The sequence below is a fragment of the Piliocolobus tephrosceles genome, chromosome 9, assembly GCF_002776525.5.
Source record: "Piliocolobus tephrosceles isolate RC106 chromosome 9, ASM277652v3, whole genome shotgun sequence".
NCBI lineage: Eukaryota > Metazoa > Chordata > Mammalia > Primates > Cercopithecidae > Piliocolobus > Piliocolobus tephrosceles.
Window position 1 is genome coordinate 8,853,615 of NC_045442.1, and position 22,214 is coordinate 8,875,828.

Genomic DNA, 22,214 nt, shown 5'->3' on the forward strand with positions numbered 1-22,214 from the left:
TCTCAAAAAAAAAAAAAAAGAAAGAAAGAAAGAAAGAAAGAAAGAAAGAAAGAAAGAAAGAAAGAAAGAAAGAAAGAAAGAAAGAAAGAAAGAAAGAAAGAATTCCCTTCAAGTGCAAACTCAAGAAACAAACTGAGATAAGCTCAACTGCCAGTACTTTCAAATGATAAGAAGTTATACTATTCAGCTACTCAGGAGGCTGAGGCAGGAAAATTGCTTGAATCTGGGAGGTCTACGTAGGTTGTAGTGAGCAGAGATTGCACCACTGCACTCCAGCCTGGGCGGCAGAGCGAGACTCCGTCTCAAACAACAACAAAAAGCAGCCTTAAAGATTTTTATTAGCTTTATTAATACAAATTTATACTTATTAATATAAATATTAGCATATTAATATAAACCTATGGAGATTATTAATATAAACCTGTAGAGATTTACAAATGCTCAGAGAACGTCTTAGGGATATAAAGACGAAAGCTAAAACTAAAAAGGATTTTCCAAGCATGCTAAATTTTCAGGCTTTTAAAATATTACAAAGTAATTTTGAATTATAAAATTTCTGTAAATAAAAAATTTTAAAATACTTAAGCCAAAATATCGCACATACTCATCCCCTCTTTTCTCATCAGTTATTCTTTCATCACTGTCTTCTTCACAATAGTCAACAGGAAAAACAACCAGTCTAGAGCAGGATCGTGAAGATCAATGATATAGTAAACCCTTTATCTACAAATCTAACCTCATTTCAGGGCTCCAACAGGTTATCAAATCATCCATTTAACTCCTTATCTTCTTCTCACAACAAACTTCTATCTTGACTTCTCCAGTTTCCATTAATGACACTATTAATACCTCTGCACCCAGCAGAGAACTCAAAACCACCTTAAATTCTGCCTTCTCCCCACAGATTCTTTCTAGCGGTTTCTACCCAATTACTGTCTTCTCATTCCCACTGCCATCAATCCTTTTCCAGTTCAGGTCAGAACTACTATAAAAGCCTTCTAAGCATCTTCCCTTTCTAAATCCATCCAGCTGACTGTTCCACAATTCTCTTTCTGAGGCTCTTCTGCAACAGTATAAACTCTCATCTCCTTCCTGTCACAAACACACACACCACACACTCACTCCCAAACATGCCACACACACCCCTGACTCATGCATGTGTCACCACCACCCAACAATATACACAGGAAGGTACTGCCTTAGATACAGAAGCACAACAGACACCATCATTTATAATGAATTCTACCCATTTTTTAAGGCTCAGTTCAAGTCTCATCTTCATGAAGTTTTCAAATCACTTCAAGTACACTCCAAGCAACCATACTTATTGACATTTGGCACTTTATATTTCCTCTTGGGGCTAGTTTTTGGAACACTAATTCATATATGTTTTTCCTATGTCACTCACACCCTCCTATTTCCATCCCTCCCTTCGATTTCCAGTCAAACAGCCAGGCTTTCAAAACCCCTTTGTTCAGAGATTCCAGTGGCACGGAAGGTAGAGCAGCACCTTGTGTTTAGTAAAACCCAAGAAGAGACCATCTTGAATGACTCAATGAAAGAAAGGAGTAGACCTTGTGAGCAATCTCAGAAGAAATTCTAGAGAGGATGGAATCAACTCCATGGCAGCAAGACCTCAGTAAAAAGTGTCTGCTAGATATAAACTAGGTGTCAAGTCACAGGCACTAGGGCCCACAGTTGGTGGCAGAGCCACACAACCTGATGGAACCTTGTGGAAGACAATACTATAACCAATGCAGGCAAAATCTGAACCATATGACACCAGGCCTTCCAAGAACATGAGGAGAGGGAGCCCCAAGGATGACTGAGGTTGAATTTCTTGCCGAAGAAGTAGAATTCAAATCAAGTTAATTTAAAGAAAGCAAATGTGGTACCTTCTTTCCATCTGAGTTTTTGGACTAAGATTCATGTTTGATACACTTGTTATGTCTTCCTATATCCTTGGCCAGATTATAAACTGAGCAAAACCTATTACATTTGTTTTTCCTTCATTTTGTAACACACCAGTTAGGTCCATACTTAAGTATAGAACTACATCAACAAATATCTAGAATATTACACAGCAAGCAGTGACTTCAGCACCTTCACATTCTAGCCCCATTAAAAAATATGTAACTTGTAATTGAATCCCCAAAATTATTAAACACTTTTGCCTCTACAGCATTTGAAATAAAAAGAACTCTTAGGCAAAATACAACATAAAAATAACTTCAGCATTTGAAATAAAAAGAACTCTTAGGCAAAATACAACAGTCACTAAATTATTTGTTAAATGACTTAGTCTGAAGCTCTCTGGTTCTATAATCCACAATTAAACATACTGTTCTAACATGGTTTCCAAGACATTCTCCTGGTTTTCTTCCAATCTCAGTAGCTTTTCTTCCTCAAACTTCTTTGTTGGCTTCCTTATGTTTCTGAATTAAAGAGCCAAGTGCCCCAAGCTTTGGTCTTCTTCTCTCTAACCTCTAACTACTCTGGGGACCTTAAGTCAATCCCTGGGCTTTAAATATCAGCTATTTGGTGATAATTTAAAATTTTGTATCTCCAAGTTGGATCTCTCCCCTAACTCAAGATTTGTAAAACCAGCTGCCCACCTGACATCTCAATTTGAATGTTTAACAAGTGTCTCACAGTTAACATGTCCAAAACTGAATTCCTAATCAGAATTTCGTATTTCTGAGCCTCAGTTTTTCCATCTACAAATTGAAGGGATTAGACTACTAAGAGCCACAAAATTGTTCAATAAAAGTTTGTTCCTTTCGTCACTGCTCTGAAAGTCTACCATCCTACAACAAACCTGGCACTGTGGCAACCCATACACTGGTTAACTATTCAAATCTAGCTATGACAATAACACAAGTACAAATCTTTTGCAATCATTATCTTCTAATAGTCCTAAATTAGTGTGAAATTGTATGTAAATAATAATTAGATATCAAAAATGAGCTGGCATTCCTATAAAAAGAGGTCACTATTATCTATAGCATCTGTATCAAATGAGTAGATTTGAACTAAACATACTGTACACTTCCCAGGAATTTGTGGATAAGTTGGACAAAGTAAAATTAAGTAACACCTGCCAGGGTGACCTTGGCCTTATCAGCACTATGCCTTAATTAACTGAGGTGACAACCCTCTACAGCTATAACTAACTTCATTCCAACCAAACCTAAGTCTTCAAAATATAACAAATTTAAATGTTACATTTTAATCTGTCAAGGCTACATTATTGTAATAAAAGTTACAACTCTAATATTCATGTTTCCTTTTAAACCACTAGACAATTAGCAATCCACTGACTAGAAGGAAAGAAGATCTAGAAGAAAAAAGTTAACTTATATTGTGTCAAATCTAGCATGAAACAGTATTAATGCTCTTTCTGTTCGTCTCATCATCTCAGGAGGATTTCTAGCTCTTTACACACTTACTCTATCTGAACACTTCAGTTCCTCAATCATAACAAGAACGTGAGGAGGAGTCACACAGCCATGTCTTGAGCTTCAGCAGAACCTATCTTAGAGCATAGTTCCTTTACACAGTTTCAGACATCCTAGGTCAATCAGGTACCTTAAATCACCATCCCAAACAAAACTAATGTAACAACCTAGAGCAACATTTACCAAAGATTTACCATGCGCTCAGAAATATGGAAAGATATAACCAGACAAAACACTGTCCCTGTGATCAGAGAACCTGCAATCTAATGGGATGAAAGACCAGTTTTCTTAAACATGTATGGAAATGGAACAATTAACTCCAAAAATACACATCAATCCAGCATTTAAATAATAATAAAACAACGTTTGCAAGAACTACGAACATGCTACTTCATTCAGAATTTAATTTCTGTCGGCCAGGCACGGTGGCTCAAGCCTGTAATCTCAGCACTCTGGGAGGCCGAGGCAGGTGATCACGAGGTCAGGAGTTTGAGATCAGCCTGACCGACAAGGTGAAACCCTGTCTCTACTAAAAATACAAAAAAATTAGCCAGGCGTGGTGGCACGCACCTGTAACTCCAGCTACTCAGGAGGCTGAGGCAGGAAAATCGCTTGAACCTAGGAGGCGGAGGTTGCATGAGCTGAGATTGCACCATTGCTCTCCAGCCTGGGCAACAAGAGTAAAATTCCATCTCAAAAAAAAAAAGAAGGAAAACTGATTAAGTTGGACTTCACTGATATTTAAAACTTCTGCTCTGTGAAAGACACTGTCAAGGGAATGAGAATACCAAAAACCAGAAAAAAAAATTGCAAAAGATAAATGACTATTATCTAAAATAAACAAAGAACTCTTAAAACTCAACAATAAGAAAACCACTCAACTGAAAAATGGGCAAAAGATCTGAACAGACACCTCACCAAAGAATATATATAGGTTGTAAATACGCATATAAAAAGATGTTGAACATCTTTTCAAACACAGGGGCGGGGGGGGGACCCGGTGGCTCACGCCTATAATCCCAGCACTTTCGGAGGCCAAGGTGGGCTGATTACCTGAGGTCAGGAGTTCAAGACCAGCCTGGCCAACATGGTGAAACCCTGTCTCTACTAAAAATACAAAAATACAGCATACATCATTAGGTAATTACAAATTAAAACAATGAGATACCACCACATACTTACTAGAATAGCTAAAATCCAAAACACTGACATTACCAAATGCTGTCAAGAATGTGGAGCAACAGGAACTCTCATTCATTGTTGGTGGGAATTCAAAATGGTACAGTCACTTTGGATGACAATTTGGCAGTTTCTCACAAAAATGTACTTTTAGTCATGTGATACAGCAATCTCACTCCTTGCTAATTACCCAAATGAGTTGAAAACTTAAGTTCACACAGAAATCTACACATGGATTTCACAGCAGATTCATTTATAATTGCAAAATTTTGGCCGGGCACAGTGGCTCATACCTGCAATCCCAGCACTCTGGGAAGCCAAAGTGGGTCGATTCTCGAGGTCAGAAGTTCAAGACCAGCCTGGCCAACATGGTAAAACCCCATCTCTACTAAAATCACAAAAAATTAGCCAGGTGTAGTGGCAGGCACCCATAGACTCAGCTATTTGGGAGGCTGAAGTACAAGAATCACTTGAACCCAGGAGGCAGAGGCTGCAGTGAGCCAAGACCGCACCACTGCACTCCAGCCTGGACAACAGAGCAAGACTCCATCTCAAAAAAAAAAAAAAGAAAAGAAAAGAAAAACCTTTACACCCGTATAGTGTGGGAAATTTTTTCTAATTGCAAAAAGTTGGAAAGAACCAAGATGTCCTTCAGTAGGTAAATGGATAAACTGTGGTACATTCAGACAATGGAATATTATATAGCTCTAAAAACAAACGGGCTATAAACCCACAAAAAGACATGGATGAACCTTAAATGCGTATTACTAAATGAAAGACAACCTGAAACAATTACATAATGTGTGATTCCAACTATACAACATTCTAGAAAAGGCAAAACATGAAGACAGCAAAAAGATCAGGGAGGTTGCAAGAGTTAGAGGGAAGGGATGAATAGAAGAGCACAGAGGAGTTTTAGAGCAGTGAAATCACTGTGTGCTATTATGATAGATACTTTTCATTATATATTTGTCAAACCCCATAGAATCTACAGAGTGAATCCTAATGTAAATTACATACTTTAGGTGATTATGTGTCAATGCTGGTTCATTAATTGTTAACAAATATACCACCCTGGGGAAGGATGTAGACAGTGGGGGAAACATGGGGGTAGCAGGTATATGAGAACTCTCTGTACTTTCTGCTCAATTTTGTTGTGAACTTAACACTGCTCTAAAAAAATAAAGTATTTTTAGGCCGGGCGCGGTGGCTTACGCCCATAATCCCAGCATTTTGGGAGGCCGAGGTGGGTGGATCACCTGAGATCAGGAGTTCAAGACCAGCCTGGTCAATGTGGTGAAACCTTGTCTCTACTAAAAATACAAAGGTTAGCCGGGAGTTGTGGTGGGCGTCTGTAATCCCAGCTACTGGGAAGGCTGAGGCAAGAGAATCATTTGAACCTGGGAGGCAGAGGATGCAGTGAGCCAAGACCACACTACTGCACTCCAGCCTGGGCAACAGAGCAAGACTCTGTCTCAAAAAATAATAATAATAATAATAATGGAAAGTATTTAAAAGGACACAGGGCTGGAGTGGTAGGAACCACTGCTGTAATCTTAGCACCTTGGGAGGCCTAGGAGTCTGAGATCAGCCTGGGCAACATAGTGAGACTCCATCTCCACAAAACATTGTTATAAAGTTAGCTGGGTATGGTGGCACATGCCTGTAGTCCCAGCTAGGCGGAAGGCTGAGGTGAGAGGATCACTTGAGCTCGGAAGGTCAATGCTGCAGTGAGTTATGATCACACCACTGCACTACAGCCAAGAGACAAAGCAAAATCTTGTCTCCAAAAACTATATATATATCCTTAAGAGGGCATAAAAGGCCCTTCATGACTGATTGGTTTTTGTTTTGTTTTGTTTTGTTTGTTTTTTTGAGACGGAGTCTCGCTCAGTTGCCCAGGCTGGAGTGCAGTGGCGTGATCTCGGCTCCCTGCAAGCTCCGCCTCCCGGGTTCACGCCATTCTCCTGCCTCAGCCTCCCAAGTAGCTAGGACTACAGGCGTCCGCCGCCACGCCCGGCTAATTTTTTGCATTTTTAGTAGAGATGGGGTTTCACCGTGTTAGCCAGATGGTCTCGATCTCCTGACCTCATGATCCACCCGCCTCGGCCTTCCAAAGTGCTGGGATTACAGGCGTGAGCCACCACGCCCGGCCAGTTTTTGTTTTTTAACAGGATCTTACTCTGTGGCCTAAGCTAGAGTGCAGTGGCATGATCATGGCTCACTGCAACCTCGACTTCTCAGACTCAAGCGATCCTCCTACCTCAGCCTTCAGAGTAGCTGGGACTACAGGCACCCACCATTACACCAAGTTATTTTTTAAATTTTTATTAGAGACAAGGTCTCATACATTGTCCAGGCTAATCTCGAACTCCAGGCCTCAATCTTCCCGACTCAGCCTTTCAAAGTCCTGGGTTTACAGGCATGAGCCACTGCACACAGCCACAATCAATCTTTTAAGTATCTTCTCAGCTACTCATCCAAATATATACATCAAGAATATCCTACAATATTTCCCTTTAATAATATATTATCTTTCACTAAAGCATAGAAATGTACTTTACTATGGAAAACCAGTTTCACCTCTTGATATTTGTACCTAGTTCTCTCACATATATGAAAAGGTACCGGACTGGGTATGGTAGTTCACACCTGTAATCCCAGCACTTTGGGAGGCCAAGGGAGGTGGATCACCTAAGGTCAGGAGTTTGAGACCAGCCTGGCCAACATGGTGAAACCCTATCTCTACTAAAAATACAAAAATTAGCTGGACGTGGTGGTGGGTGCTTATAATCCCAGCTACTCAGGAGGCTGAGGCAGGAGAACTGCTTGAACCCAAGAGGAGGAGGCTGCAGTGAGCCAAGGTTGCACCACTGCACTCCAGCCTTGGTGACAGAGCGAGAGTCCACGAAAGAGAAAAGGAAGGAAAAGAAGGAAGGAAATGTACTGCACTTCCAAAACGTGAGTCTGAGTCCCTCTCCCTCTCTTACATCTGAAATACTAGCCAAATCCTTAGGACCCAAGCCTCTCATCTCAAAAAACAGGGACAATAATGGCTTACCTATCTTTAAGTGGAGAGCTAAAACTGATCACTTCAAAACCCAAGTCCTATAATTAATAGCATGAACACTTGTCAGCTTGACATAACATCAACTTAAGTTTTGTATGGAGCTTCAGGTAAAGAACACTAACTTCACTGAATCCTCAGGTACCTTCCCTCCTAAAGTACCCCACATCTTTTCTTTTTTTTTTTTTTTTTTTTTTGAGACAGAGTCTTGCTCTGTTGTCTAGGCTGGAGTGCAATGGCAGATCTCAGCTCACTGCAACCTCCACCTCCCAGGGTTCAAGTGATTCTCCTGCCTTAGCCTCCTAAGTAGCTGGGACTACAGGTGTGTGCCACCACATCAAGCTAATTTTTGTATTTTTGATAGAGACAGGGTTTCACTGTGTTGGCCAGGCTGGTCTCAAACTCCTGACCTCATGATCCACCCGCCTCGGCCTCCCAAAGTGCTGGGATTACAGGCATTAGCCATGGCGCCCAGCCTCCATTTTTATGAATAATAATCTGTGTCGGCCAGGTGCGGTGGCTCACACCTGTAATCCCAGCACTTTAGGAGGCACAAGTGGGTGGACCACAAGGTCAGGAGATCGAGACCAACCTGACCAACATGGTAAAACCCCGTCTCTAACAAAAATACAAAAAAAATTAGCCAAGTGTGGTGGTGTGCACCTGTAATCCCAGCTACTCAGGAGGCTGAGGCAAGTGCTTGAATATGGAAGGTAGAGGCTGCAGTGAGCCGAGATCTCGCCACTGCACTCCAGCCTGGGTGACAGAGACTCCGTCATAAAAAAAAAAAGAATCTGTGCCTTCAGGAGAGGTGAAATATCTCATCCAGGGTCACAGGCTAGCAAGTGAACCCCAGTTCTGACTCTCGCGCCCCCTCGCTAATGCAGCACAACCTTCCATGATTATAAACACATTGCCCAAGGTTATCAGGTTACAAAACAGACTAGCTAGCTACCACTAATACTACCTCCTAAACAAGTCCCCACAAGTTTGCTTCACTCTAGACTCCCCTGCTATACCCCTATTCTAAGCCACCACTATTTGTCACTTGGATTACTGCCGAGATTAAGTGATATAGCACTTCCACTCTATCCGCCATCCTTACACAGAATAAAATTAAAACTCCCCCAGCTTTACTTACAAATTTTTACATAAAGTGACTTTCTTTCTGTTCCTTTTACAAGTCAAGATAATTCTCCCTTTAGGGGCTTTGTATTAGAAATCTCCTCTGCCTAGAATGTTATTTCCCCAGATTTTCCACATGTCATTCTTGTCATTGAGATCTCAGTTTAAATGTCACCTCCTCAGAAAGATTTTCTCTGACCACTCAGGCATTCTCCATCATATCACCCTACTTTAATTTTCTGCATAGCACTTATTACTATCTGACATTTCTTTCTGCATTTGTCTCTCCACACTAGAGTGTAAATAGAACACAAATAGCAAAGACTGTCTTGTTCACGGGTGTATCCCAACATCTAGTATATGTGCTTTCTAACACACTTAATATTGAACAGATTATATGTTTTATATGCAATCATCTTTTCAACAGTATTTTATGTAATCTTTCAGAAAATCCTAAGCAACTTCAAATCAAACAGCAGATGCCCAATAAAAAAAAAAATTGCTAAAATAATTTCTGTAAAAACAATGCCTTCAACACTTCTAATATATACCACGAATATCCCTGACATATCTTCCCAATACACACTTACAGTTGCACAGTTGGGGAGGGATGGGTAATGGCTCTTCACATCTGTAAAGATGACCCACACTTATGGAGATCACTCCTCCCCTCTAATTCCCAGCCCCGGGGGGAAGGTGAGGATCAAGTGCTAGGAGTGCCTTTCCAACCTCATCCGCATGCTTCAGCTACACCGCAACCTCTGCTAGTCCCTAAAGATGACATGTAATTTTCATGTCTCCATGCCTTCACTCGTAACAAGATGCTTGCCTACTCCTATTCCCCTTATTACCCAGTTTTATATACCTAGAAATCTGGTACTCCTCCATCAAGGACCAGCTCAAATGTTCCCACCTCAGTAAAGCCCACCTTGACCAACTCCAATCTCATGCTAAATATAGTCCTTTTACTTTTTTTCTTTTTTTGAGACAGTCTTGCTTTATCATCCAGGCTGGAGTGCAGTGATGCGATCTCAGCTCACTGCAACCTCCACTTCCCAGGTTTAAGCAATTCTCATGCCTCAGTGTCCCAAGAAGCTGGGATTACGGGCATGTGCCACCATGCCCAGGCTAATCTTTGTATTTTTGGTAGAGATAGGATTTCGCCATGCTGGCCAGGCTGGTCTCCAACTCCTGGCATCAAGAGATCCGCCCACCTCAGCCTCCCAAAGTGCTGGAATTACAGGCATGACCCACTGCGCCAGACCTTTAATTCCTTTTTTTACCACTTCAAAACAAACTTCTAAAATAGTTCTTAGTTTACTGGATTATGATTTGTTTCTAACACTCAACTGTGAAAAATTCATTATGTCCCTAAACAGTATCTGCATGTAACCATTGCTTATTAATCATTTAGTCAATAAAAAGAAACTTAATATTCTGCTGGTATCAAAAGATAGTATTCCACAAAAAGTTTAGCTGGTTCTGAAAACTGAACTAGTTCCTGTTTAAAAATAAACTTTAGCTCAATTAAACACCAAAAAGTGAAGGTAATTACCCACCACAAACAAAAGAGCAAAGGATTTAGAAGTGGTTTAAAAATCACAGAAGTGATGTCTTCAGAATTCCCCACACAAGTGTATTGTTCCAACTTTTACTGTGCAACACTATGAGAGATCCTTTCCTTCTGCTGCAGAATAGGGATAATTTCTTCATATATCCAGGGAATCCTGCCTTGCAATAAATCAACTTACAGTTGAGAATAATTACAGTGATGGCCTGCACAACCATGTGTCAATCAAAGACAGACTATATGTGACAGTGGTCCCATAAGATTACATAACAAAGTTGAAAAATTTGCCTTGTGACATCAAAGCCATCATAATGTCATGGCACAACACATTCATTACTCACATGTTTGTAGTGATGCTGGTGTAAACAAACCTACTGTGCTGGCAATCTAGCTATGTGTAGCATGTAAAATTATATACAGTACATAATATCTGATCATGATAATAAGTATGTTACCAGTTTGTTTACTATATTTCTGATTGTTATTTTACAATGTTACTCCTACTTACTTTAGAAAAAAAAAGAGTCTCCTGTAAAGAAGCCCTAGGCAGGTCCCCCAGGAGGTATTCTACAAGGCATTGTTATCATAGACGATAGCTCTAAGCATGTTATTGCCCCCTGAAGACCTTCCAGTGGGACAAGATGTACAGGTGGAAGACAGTGATACTGATGATCCTGACCCTGTGTAGGACTAAGCTAATGTGTGTCCTAGATTTTAACAAAAAAAAGCTTCAAAACAGAAAAAAGCTTACAAGGTAAGGATCTAAAGAAAGAAAATATTTTTGTGCAGCTACACAATGTGTTTGTGTTTTAAGTGTTACTACAAAAGTCTAAAGTTTTTTTAAAAATTAAAAATTTATAGTTAAAAAGTTACAATAAGCTAAGATTAATTTATTTTTGAAGAAAAATATGTAAATAAATTTAGTGTAGCCAAAGTGTTCACTGTCTATAAAGTCTACATCACGTCCTTGACATTCATTCATCACTCACTCACTGACTCACCCAGAGCAACTTCCAGTTTTGCAAGCTCCATTCATGGTAAGTGCCCTATATAGGTGCACCATTTTTTTTTATCTTTTACATCATATTTCTACTGTGCTTTTTCTATGTTTACGTTTACACTCATGAATGCTTACCTTTGTTAGAAAAACACCACAATATTCAATACAGTAACATGCTATACAGGGTTTATGACCTAGGAACAACAGGCTATAACCCATGGCCTACTGCGTAGTAGGCTACACCATCTAGGTTTTGTCTAGACTCTATGATGTTCGCACAATGACGAAATCACCTCACAATGCATTACTCAGAACATTTAAGCCATACATGACTGTGCACTGCTAAAACTAAGTGTATCTCAACAAATGGTGCAGGGACAACTAGACAGTCACATGCGAAAAAACTGAGTTGGACCCTGCCTCAAATTATACGCAAAGCTCAATTCAAAATGATCAGAGACCTAAATTTGAGAGCTAAAACTAAGAAACTCTTAGAAGAAAACATAAATTGTCATGACCCTGGGTTAGGCAAAAGCACAAGTGACAAAAGAAAACATAGGTAACTAGACTTCATCAAATTAAAACTTTTGTGTTTCAAAGAATACCATAAAGAAGGTGAAAAGACAACCCACAGACAGAAGAAAATATCTGCAAATACAGGTAAGGGAATTGTATCCAGAATAAAGAACTCTTGCAAAAAATCACTTACAAAAAGATAAATAACCCAAATGAAAAATGGGCAAAACACTTGATACAAACACTTCTCTAAACAAGATATGCAAATGGCCAATAAGGACATGAAAAGATGCTCAATATCATTAGTCATCAGGGAAATGCAAATAAAAACTAGGAGATGCCATTCCACTAGAATGACAATTAAAAAAAAAAAAAAAAAAACAGACAATAGCAAGTGCTGATTAGGATGTAGAGAAATGGAACTTACATTGCTGGCAGAAATGTAAAATGAGCCGGGAACAGTGGTTCACGCCTGTAATCCCAGCACTCTGGGAGGCCGAGGCAGGCGGATCACCTGTCAGGAGTTTGAGACCAACCTGGCCAACATAATGAAACCTCGTCTCTACTAAAAAAATACAACTTGAAAATACAAAAATTAGCCAGGCATGGTGGTGCGTGCCTGTAGTCCCAGCTACTCAGGAAGGTGAGACATGAGAATCGCCTGAACCCAGGAGGCAGAGGTTGCAGTGAGCTGAGATCACATCACTGCACTCCAGCCTGGAAAGACAAAGTGAGACTCTGTCTCAAAATAAAAACAAAGTAAAATGATTCAACCACTTCGGAAAAGAGGCAGAAAGTTCCTCAAAGGTTAAATGTAATTAGCACATGACCCAGCAATTCCATCTGTAGGTATATACCCAAGAGAACTAAAAACTTACATTCACACAAAAACTTGTACACAAATGTTCACAGCAGCATAATAGCCAAAAAGTGGGAAAAAACTAAATGCCCATCAATCAATGAATGGATAAACAAAATGCTGTTTATACAATGGAATACTAGCCAGCCATAAAAAGGAAGTACTGACACATGCCACAACATAAACCTTGAAAACATTATAAGTGAAAAAAGCAACATAAACGGTCATATATTGTACAATTCCATTTATGACATATCCAGAACAGGCAAATCTAGACAGACAAAGAAGATTAGTGGTTGCCAAGAGCTGGGGCAAGGGGGAAATGACTCCTTAATGAGTAGAGTTTCTTTTTGGTGTCATGAAAATGTTCCAGGATTATATAGTGGTTGGTAATGGCTGTACAACTCTGTAAGTATACTAAAAACTACTGAATTGTATACTTTAAAGTGGTGAATTTTATTTTAACGGGGTGAATTTTATGGTATAAGAAATACACCTCAATGAAGCTTTTTTTTTTTTTTTAGAAAAAATTGGAAAGACATGCAACTGATTCCAATTAGTATCTTATGGATTCAAGTATTTTTCATTTATATGAATTAAAACCACCCACATTACGGCCAGGAGCGGAGGCTCAAGCCTGCAGTCCCAGCACTTTGGGAGGCCAAGGTAGGCGGATCACTTGAACTCAGGAGTTTGACACCAGCCTGTGTAACATACCAAGACCCCGTCTCAAAAAAAAAGAGACCACCCACATTAAAAACTGACTTGACAAAGGATGAAAAATCAAAACTGGGGTGTGTTAGTTCAGGAGTGAGGGGGACAGTTTGCCCTCAATATGTGAACAGCAAAAATAACAAAAATTATTTTTTTTTGTAAGAGAGAGGGTCTTGCCATGTTGCCCAGTTACATGGTTTGGCTCTGTGTCCCCACCCAAATCTCATCGCCAATTGTGATCCCCATGTGCCGAGGGAGGGACCTGGCGGGAAGTGACTGGATCACAGGGGTGGTTTCCCTATGCTGTTTTTGTGATACTGAGTGAGTTCTAAGGAGATCTGATAGTTTAAAAGCGTGGCACTCCCCTCGCTCACTCTCTCTCTCCTGCCTTGTGAAGAAGGTGCTTGCTTTCTCTTCGCCTTCTACCATTATTAAAAGTTTCATGAAGCCTCCCCAGCCATGAGAAACTGTGAGTTAATTAAACCTCTTTTCTTTATAAATTACCAATCTCAGGTAGTCTTTTTTTCTTCTGAGGCAGGCTGGAGTGCAGTGGCAGGATCCTGGCTCACTGCAACTTCCACCTCCTGGGTTCAAGCAATTCTCCTGCTTCAGCCTCCCAAATAGCTGGGATTACAGGCACACGCCACCATGCCCAGTTAATTTTTTTGAATTTTTAGTAGAGCTAGGGTTTCACCATGTTGGCCAGGCTGGTCTCGAACTCCTGACCTCGTGATCCACCTGCCTTGGCCTCCCAAAGTGCTGGGGTTACAGATGTAGTTCAGCTCACTGCAACCTCTGCCTCCGGGGTTCAAGCAATTCTCCTGCCTCAGCTGCCCGAGCAGCTGAGACTACAGGCACGTGCCACCATACCCAGCTAATTTTTGTGTTTAAAGTACAGACGAGGTTTCACCATGTTGGCCAGGCTGGTCTTGACCTTGTGATCTACCCACCTAGGCCTCCTAATGTGCTGGGATCACAGAAGTGAGTCACTGCGCCCGGCTGCTAGTTCTTTACAGCAGTGTGAAAACAAACTAATACCCAGGCTGGACTCGAATTCCTGGGATCAAGCAATCCTCCCACCTCAGCCTCCCAAGTAGCTGTGACTACAGCCACATGCCACCACACCTGGGTAGTAGTTTTTTTCATCACTAAAATATTTAGGGCCGGGCGCAGTGGCTCACCACAGCTAAATACAAAAATGAGCCGGGCAAGGCCGGGTGCGGTAGCTCATGCCTGTAATCCCAGCACTTTGGGAGGCTGAGGCGGGCAGATCATGAAGTCAGGAGTTCAAGACCAGCCTGGCCAACACAATGAAACCCCATCTATACTAAAGATACCAAAAAATTAGCTGGCCATGGTGGCACGTGCCTGTAACCCCAGCTACTCAGAAGGCTGAGGCAGGAGAATTGTTTGAACCCGGGTGGTGCAGGGTGCAGTGAGCCGAGATCGTGCCATGGTACTCCAGCCTGGGCGACAGGGAGAGACTCTGTCTAAAAAAAAAAAAAATTAGCCAGGCATGGTGGCATGCATCTGTAGTCTCAGATACTGGGGAGGCTGAAGTGAGAGGATAGCTTGAGCCTGGGAAGTCAAGGCTGCAGTGAGTTGTGATCATGCCATGTACTCCAGCCTGGGAAACAGAGTGAGACCCTATTTAAAAAAAAAAAAATCTAACCTGGGCTCAGGGGTTCATGCCTATAAATCCCAGCACTCCGGGAGGCCAAGGCAAGAGGACTGGTTTGGCCCAGGAATTCAGACCAGTCTGGGGGCAATATAGGGAGACCTTGTCTCTACAAAAAATTATTTAAAAAGCCAGGCACAATGGTGCACACCTGTAGTTCCAGCTACTTGGGAGGCTAAGGTGCAAGGACAGTTTGGTGAGCCATGATCAGCACGGCACTCCGGCCTGGGAGACAGAGCAAGACCCTGTCTCAAAAAAAATTTTTTTAAATCTAATTAACTAGGCAGCAGAAAAAATATCAACTTTATATTCAATTTACCTGGCCAACCCCCATTTTAAAATTCAAACTTATGGCTCCTGTCAAAAACTTCATGGAATTAACCAAAATACCACCCTTCCAAAAAGCAAAGAATGCTTACGGATCCAGATTTTTCAGGTAGTGAAATCACTGGTATAATTCTATGAAAATGCCTTTTACAAATCTAGTAGCCTAAGTAAAAATGCCTAGTATTTCTGAAAAGTTTATGAACAGTCATTTTACCTTCAATGATGCTAAAAGGTTTCTGACACTTGAAAAAATTAGTTTTTATATACTTTCTAAAAATCAATTTCAAGGGGAAAAATATTTTACTGAACTGGAGAAAGAGGACAAGTTTCCACGTACATGCAGTAGGTAAGTCAAGATGATTTAGTGCCAAGAGACTGTGTACCCATAAAACACCATATCTCCCACTCACACAAGAGAAACACACACACCTATTTTCCAAATGCATCAGCATTCACCTATGTACTACATAATTACATGTGTTATCCTTGGTATACAAAAATCCTGTGGACCAGCTAATTTTTCATCTAAGACTGTTGACAGATAGCAGTAGTGAATCACATATTCTCCTGTCTCATTTGCCTTATCATCAGGGACACACGCTGCCAACATCTGAGGTTAAGAATACAAACTGAAGCTACAGATTATTTTCTCCTTCCCATGATGCTAAATGTTACCTCCATACAATATGGAATGGCCAAACTTAGCATCCAAGACCCAAGTAACTGCCCCAGACCCAAATCTGAAGTAAACCAGAAAAACATAATATTTAATTTTTATTTTAATAATATGACACAAACACTATCAAAATGTTGAACATCCTCTACAGGCAAAGAAGTATGCGATAATAGATATAAACATACCAACCAAATATTTAAAGAGACAGCCATAATTTCAAATATTTGTCTCATAAGCCATCAAAGTCCCAGAAACACCAACTACAGTACAAACTGCATATCCTAGAATACCTCTATAACCAAAAATGCTTTGTCAGACCATGTATCCATATTTCAGTGTTGAATATATTGTCTCCATAGATAGATATTGGGTATAGAACTATACCCATTTGGCAGAGGTCTTAAAACACTAATTGGGGCCGGGCGCGGTGGCTCAAGCCTGTAATCCCAGCACTTTGGGAGGCCGAGACGGGTGGATCACGAGGTCAGGAGATCGAGACCATCCTGGCTAACACGGTGAAATCCCGTCTCTACTAAAAAAAATACAAAAAACTAGCCGGGCGTGGTGGCGGCGCCTGTGGTCCCAGCTCCTCGGGAGGCTGAGGCAGGAGAATGGCGGGAACCCGGGGGGCGGAGCTTGCAGTGAGCTGAGATCCGGCCACTGCACTCCAGCCCCGGTGACAGAGCGAGACTCCGTCTCAAAAAAAAAAAAAACACTAATTGGGAAGCAAAATAGAAACATAAACAGATAAACTGAAATCAAGGCTAGCATATTCTAAGAAAAGAAAGTCTCACACAAGAGAAGACTGAATAGAGCCCTTGGGGTTCAAGTAGTCAAAAAAGACTTCTCTAGAGACAGGACCTCTCTTGGCCCAGAATAGTCTCCATGAATACAAGTAGAGAGGATTTCAAACAGAAAGAATGGCATAAAGAAAGGCCAAGAGGAGGGACTTCATAGGAACAACAAGCAAGTTAGTGTGACTAGAGTTAGGGATTCTCAAAGAAATTAGAGTTAGGACTGAAGAATGGATCAGTGCCAGACTACAGAGAAACTTGACCACCACACCAAGAAGCTTGAACTTTATTTTGCCTGTATAAAGGAGATTTCTGTAAGTCCTTATGTTGTGATGTGAGGACGTTAAAGTGTTGAAATGTGCAAGCATTTACCCAAAGCATAAATGGAGCACAAATATTCCAAATCAAATATCAAATCAATGAGAGGATAAGTATTCAAAGCCCAGATACAAGAGAATATTTATTGGAAAGGAAGAGGCAAGCAGCAATGCCCAAATAATAAAACTGAATCAAATCAGGCCAGGCACTGTGGCTCACGCCTTTAATCCCAGTACTCTGGGAGGCCCAGGGTGGGTAGATGATCATTTGAGGTCAGGAGCTCAAGACCAGCCTGGCTAACATGGTGAAACCCCATCTCTACTAAAAACACAAAAATTAGCCGGGCGTGTTGGCACGCGCCTGTAATTCCAGCAGCTACTAGGGAGACTGAGGCAGAAGAATCGCTTGAACCCGGGAGGCGGAGGTTGTAGTGAGTGAGCCAAGATCACGCCACTGCACTCCAGCCTGGGCAACGGAGTGATGAGACTAGGTATCAAAAAAAAAAAAAAGGCGGGGGGTGCTGGGCGCAGTGGCTCACACCTGTTATCCCAGCACTTTGGGAGGCTGAGGAGGGCAGATCACGAGGTCAGGATCGAGACCATCCTGGCTAACACGGTGAAACCCCGTCTCTACCAAAAATACAAAAACTTAGCCGGGCACGGTGGCGGTCGCCTGTAGTCCCAACTACTCGGGAGGCTGAGGCAGGAGAATGGCGTGAACCCGAAGGCGGAGCCTGCAGCAAGCCAAGATCGCATCACTGAACTTCAGCCTGGGCGACAGAGCGAGACTGCGTCTCAAGAAAAAAAAAAGGAGGAGGAGGGGAAAAAAAACCTGAACCAAATTAACAGTGGTCTACTTTTGTTCTGTTTTGTTTTCAAATGGAGTCCCCCTCCGTCACTCAGGCTGGAGTGCAGTGGCTAGATCTCGGCTCACAGCAACCTCCGCCTCCGCGGTTCAAGGGATTCTCTTGCCTCAGCCTTCCGAGTAGCTGGGATTACAGGCACACGACACCATGAGCGGCTATTTTTTCTGTATTTTTAGTAGAGACGGGGTTTCACCATGTTGGCCAGGCTGGTCTCGAACTCCTGACCTCAGGCGATCCGCCCGCCTCAGCCTCCCAAAGTGCTGCGATTATAGGCATGAGCGACCGGCCGGGTCAGTGGTCTCCTTCTGTAACTCACATTTAAAGTTTACATTTATTATAAAGCACATGAACAAGCTCTCACTGTATCAATTACACATATGAAGCAATTTGCCTCAAATATTGTACAACTGGATCATGAGTTCCAAAACTATGTTAATCCTCAGACTCTAAATGTGACATGCCATAACTCCTATCAGCATACAGACATGGATCAAGGCCACGAGCTTGAAATATATTACTATGAATGAGTTCATCATACCCAAGCAAATTTCAAGAGTAAATAAATGGGTGTCCCAATGCTCTGAGGCATTAATAAAAAGTGCTAAAACAGCAACAGAAATAAAATCCTTCATGACATTCAAATAACATCCTTCTCAAAAGAGCAAAATGTGTCATTACTGTCCTACTATCTCGTAAACCCCCAACAGCCCAATAAAAACAATGTTATGAAATTTTAGTATAAAGAGCCTGCCTATCTTTAGAGCTAAAAGTCAAGAGGATTCTAAATTTTTTTAGAATTACCTCATTTAATTCAAAATAATAACAAGGAGACAAGATCCAGCTTTATTTCTACCATAGTTCAGATGACTTTCCCAAGAGCCTTGGCACAAGCCAAGATCAAAATTCCTTATGGTTTCCCCTGGTTTATGTTTTGTACACTGAGTCATCCATGTTTGATCAAAACAGGGGTATTGCTGGATGCTGCACAAGTGGTAAGTTAACTAAAACACACAGGTAAAGAAATCACTCTTTACAGAATAGGTCCCAGAGTTAAAGATTTCTCTCAGGCCAAGCGAGAGAAATCTCGCTTATAGGCTCACGCCTATAATGGAGCACTTTGGAAGGCCGAGACGGGCGGATCACCTGGGGTCGGGAGTTCGAGACCAGCCTGGCCAACATGGAGAAACTCCCATCTCTACTAAAAATACAAAATTAGCCGGGCGTGGTGGCACATTCCTGTACTCCCAACTACTCAGAAGGCTGAGGCAGGAAAATCGCTTGAACCTAGGAGGTGGAGGTTGCGGTGAGCCGAGATAGCGCCACTGCACTCCAGCTTGGGCAACAAGAGCGAAACTCCGTCTCAAAAAAAAAAAAAAAAAAACCTCGAATTGTGTTCCTAAAACGGTATTTTTGCATATTAGATTTATTAACATCATCATAAACACGGTGAAACCAAAATACTGGTAAAATGGGGCGGCGCTTACATCGACAGTCTACGGAGTTATAGAAAAGGGTAATCAACCGACGGAAACACACAATTCTCAGCAAGAGAGTTTCAAAACACCAGTGTATCTCAAAGATAATGGGCCGGTTCAAACTTCCAGGCTTAACCTAAACTGCCTGTCCCTTGCGCTTAACGCCAGCATTCACTACAGTTCTTTTGTCTGTGAAATGACCCGCACCAAACCACAGCAAAGAAAAAACAGATCCTTGCACTGAACACTCGTTACTTAGAACAGGAGGGGTAGACGAATCTTTCCACTAGCTCCAGCTCCTCCTCCCCACCCGCCTCGTCGTCCCCCACCTTTATTTTCCTAGAAATGGCAACTGGAGGCCACCGCAGGAGGTGGAAAGCAAGCGGCCGAGGGACTGAAACACAAGTTTGGAGACCAGAACCAACTTGTGGCGATGGACCCAAGTGTTTACGGCCTATTGCGGAGTGGGACCGAAACCCCACTAGCTAACCCGTCTCCGGCAGGAAAAGAAGTTGTGGGGAAATCTGGCGGAAGAGCGGCGGCGGGACCCGCACCGCGTCCAGCCGCGGCCGGCCGGCGGTCGGTAAACAAGCTGGGCGGACCCGCCCTCCCACAGCCCCTGGGCCGTCCCCGCACCCGGAGCGCCTAAGATGGAAGGGCCGACAGAGGCGGCCCGGGCCCCTGCCCTCCCCGCGCTTGCGACGCGGCCGCCCCCGGGGTGCCGTGCGGGCGGGCAGCCCGAGAGGCCCGGCAACCTGGGCGCCGCCTGGGAGCGAGGGACCCGGCAGGCCTCGGCGGGGCGCCCCCCCGGGGCCCGGTTACCTGGCGGCGGCGGCTCCCCCTCCAGCTCCTGCTCCTCCTCCCCGTCCGACGGGCGCTTAGCGGCGGCGGCGGAGGCGGCGGCGGCGGCGACTCCCCGCGCAGCCCGCGGCGACGAGTCGAGCCCGGCCCCTCTCCGCCTCCCTCCGCGCCGCCGCCCGCCCCGCTGCTGCCGCCTCCGCCTTCTCCCCTCAGTCAGGACATGGTCTCCGCGGGTCCGCGCGCGGCTCCTGGCTGCCGGAGGCCGGGGTAGAGGGGCGGAGAGGAGGCGCGGAGGCTGGGGAGCCCCGGGGGGCGGGGGCAGTGAGGTGTGGGAGGCGGCCGCGGGCGCTGCGGACCCCTAATGGCGGCAGCCGAGGGACCTGGAGCCAAATAAACCCCGCGGCGAGCGGCACAACGTCAAGACCGGACCCAGACGCTCGCCGCCCTGTCATTGGCCCCGAGGCCGCCGGCGGCGCAGCCAATGAGCGGCCGCCTCTTTCCGGGCTCAGGGGGCGGGTCGAAAGAGGGTGACGTCAGCCGGAGCGCGGCCTCGATTGTGAGTCGGCGGCGCGCGTTGTTCCCACGCCGGTTCTCTTCCGCGGACGACTGTGGGCCTGAGGGTGCCGGACCGCCGCGGGGTGCGTGGCGCTCGGGGGCGCGGGCTGACGGCGGCCCGGAGGGCGTCGTCGTCGGTGTCTGAACGGGCGCTTTGCCTCTTCTCTGCGACACATGCGCCAGAGTTTTAAGTTAACCCCCAGGTCTCACATACCCTAAACGATCTACGTATAACCTAGATGCTGCTTTACTTTTTCTTAAGGACTTTGAAGCTCTTCATAAAACACCAGGGAAGACAAAGCTCTAGGTGCTTTGTGATGGTTTGATTTTTTAAATTTATGTTTTGCAGTGTCCGATTTTTACCCCTGCTTTTGCTGGGGCTGTCCATATATATGGATGTATGTGTGTATTTCTCGTTGCTCTGTGCATGGTACATGCGTGCGTACGTAGATAGGCACGCGATGAAAAGTCATGGAGACCTTGCGTCTTGCTCTTCTCCACGACTTACTGGCGCTAGTCTTGGGAAAAATCCAACCTTCTTATGGATGCCTTTTATGTAAATTAGAAATAAACCTTTCCTAATAAGCCTTACCTATCTTCAGGCCGAGGATAAATTACAGCTATGGAAAAAATACTGCTTAGGACAATCCCCTGGGACCAAGTTCTAAACAGATATGTGTATTTCTTTCTTTTTGTACTATAAAAATAACCAAATAGCCAAAATAAGCCAGCCATTTGTTAAAACCCCATGAGTATGGGAAATTTTTCTAGCAAGAGATCTTTTGTTTTTTCCCAGTGGGACTTTACCTTGTAGTTTTCATACTTAAAATTTTGTGAGGAGAAGAAAGAATTTGAAAGATCATAAAAGACAGCAACTCTTTAAAAGCTGTAAATTTAAAAGTTATCTATTAGAAAAAATCTATACTACTACCAAAGGGCATTTAACAGTTGGATACCTCAGGTTCAACAGGAGGACCATAATTCAGAGTTTAATCAGATTTTAAAAATTTTAATGGGACTTCATTTATTAAAACTGTTCATGGTGTTCTAGCTTTCTCTTTGCATAAATATGGTCAGGAATGTGTGTATAGCTTCATTATGACCAGCAAAGAATAATGCTGTATCTTTTTTTTTTTTTGAGACGGAGTCTGGCTCTGTCGCCCAGGCTGGAGTGCAGTGGCCGGATCTCAGCTCACTGCCAGCTCTGCCTCCTGAGCTTACGCCATTCTCCTGCCTC

At 43.1% G+C, this 22,214-nt stretch overlaps 1 protein-coding gene across 4 annotated transcripts in view; it reads right to left on the reverse strand.

Moving 5' to 3' along the window:
• The window catches only part of ZRANB1 (zinc finger RANBP2-type containing 1), a 73,592-nt gene extending 52,763 nt beyond the window's left edge, over positions 1 to 20,829 (reverse strand). For 2 of the 4 annotated variants that reach the window (XM_023224417.3, XM_023224416.3), the window contains exon 1: positions 20,444 to 20,829. The gene's annotated coding sequence lies outside the window, so the exon portion shown is untranslated. The remainder of the gene's footprint in view (positions 1 to 20,443) is intronic. The other 2 variants (XM_023224420.3, XM_023224419.3) reach the window with 1 other exon arrangement.
• Positions 20,830 to 22,214: the final 1,385 nt, after the last annotated feature.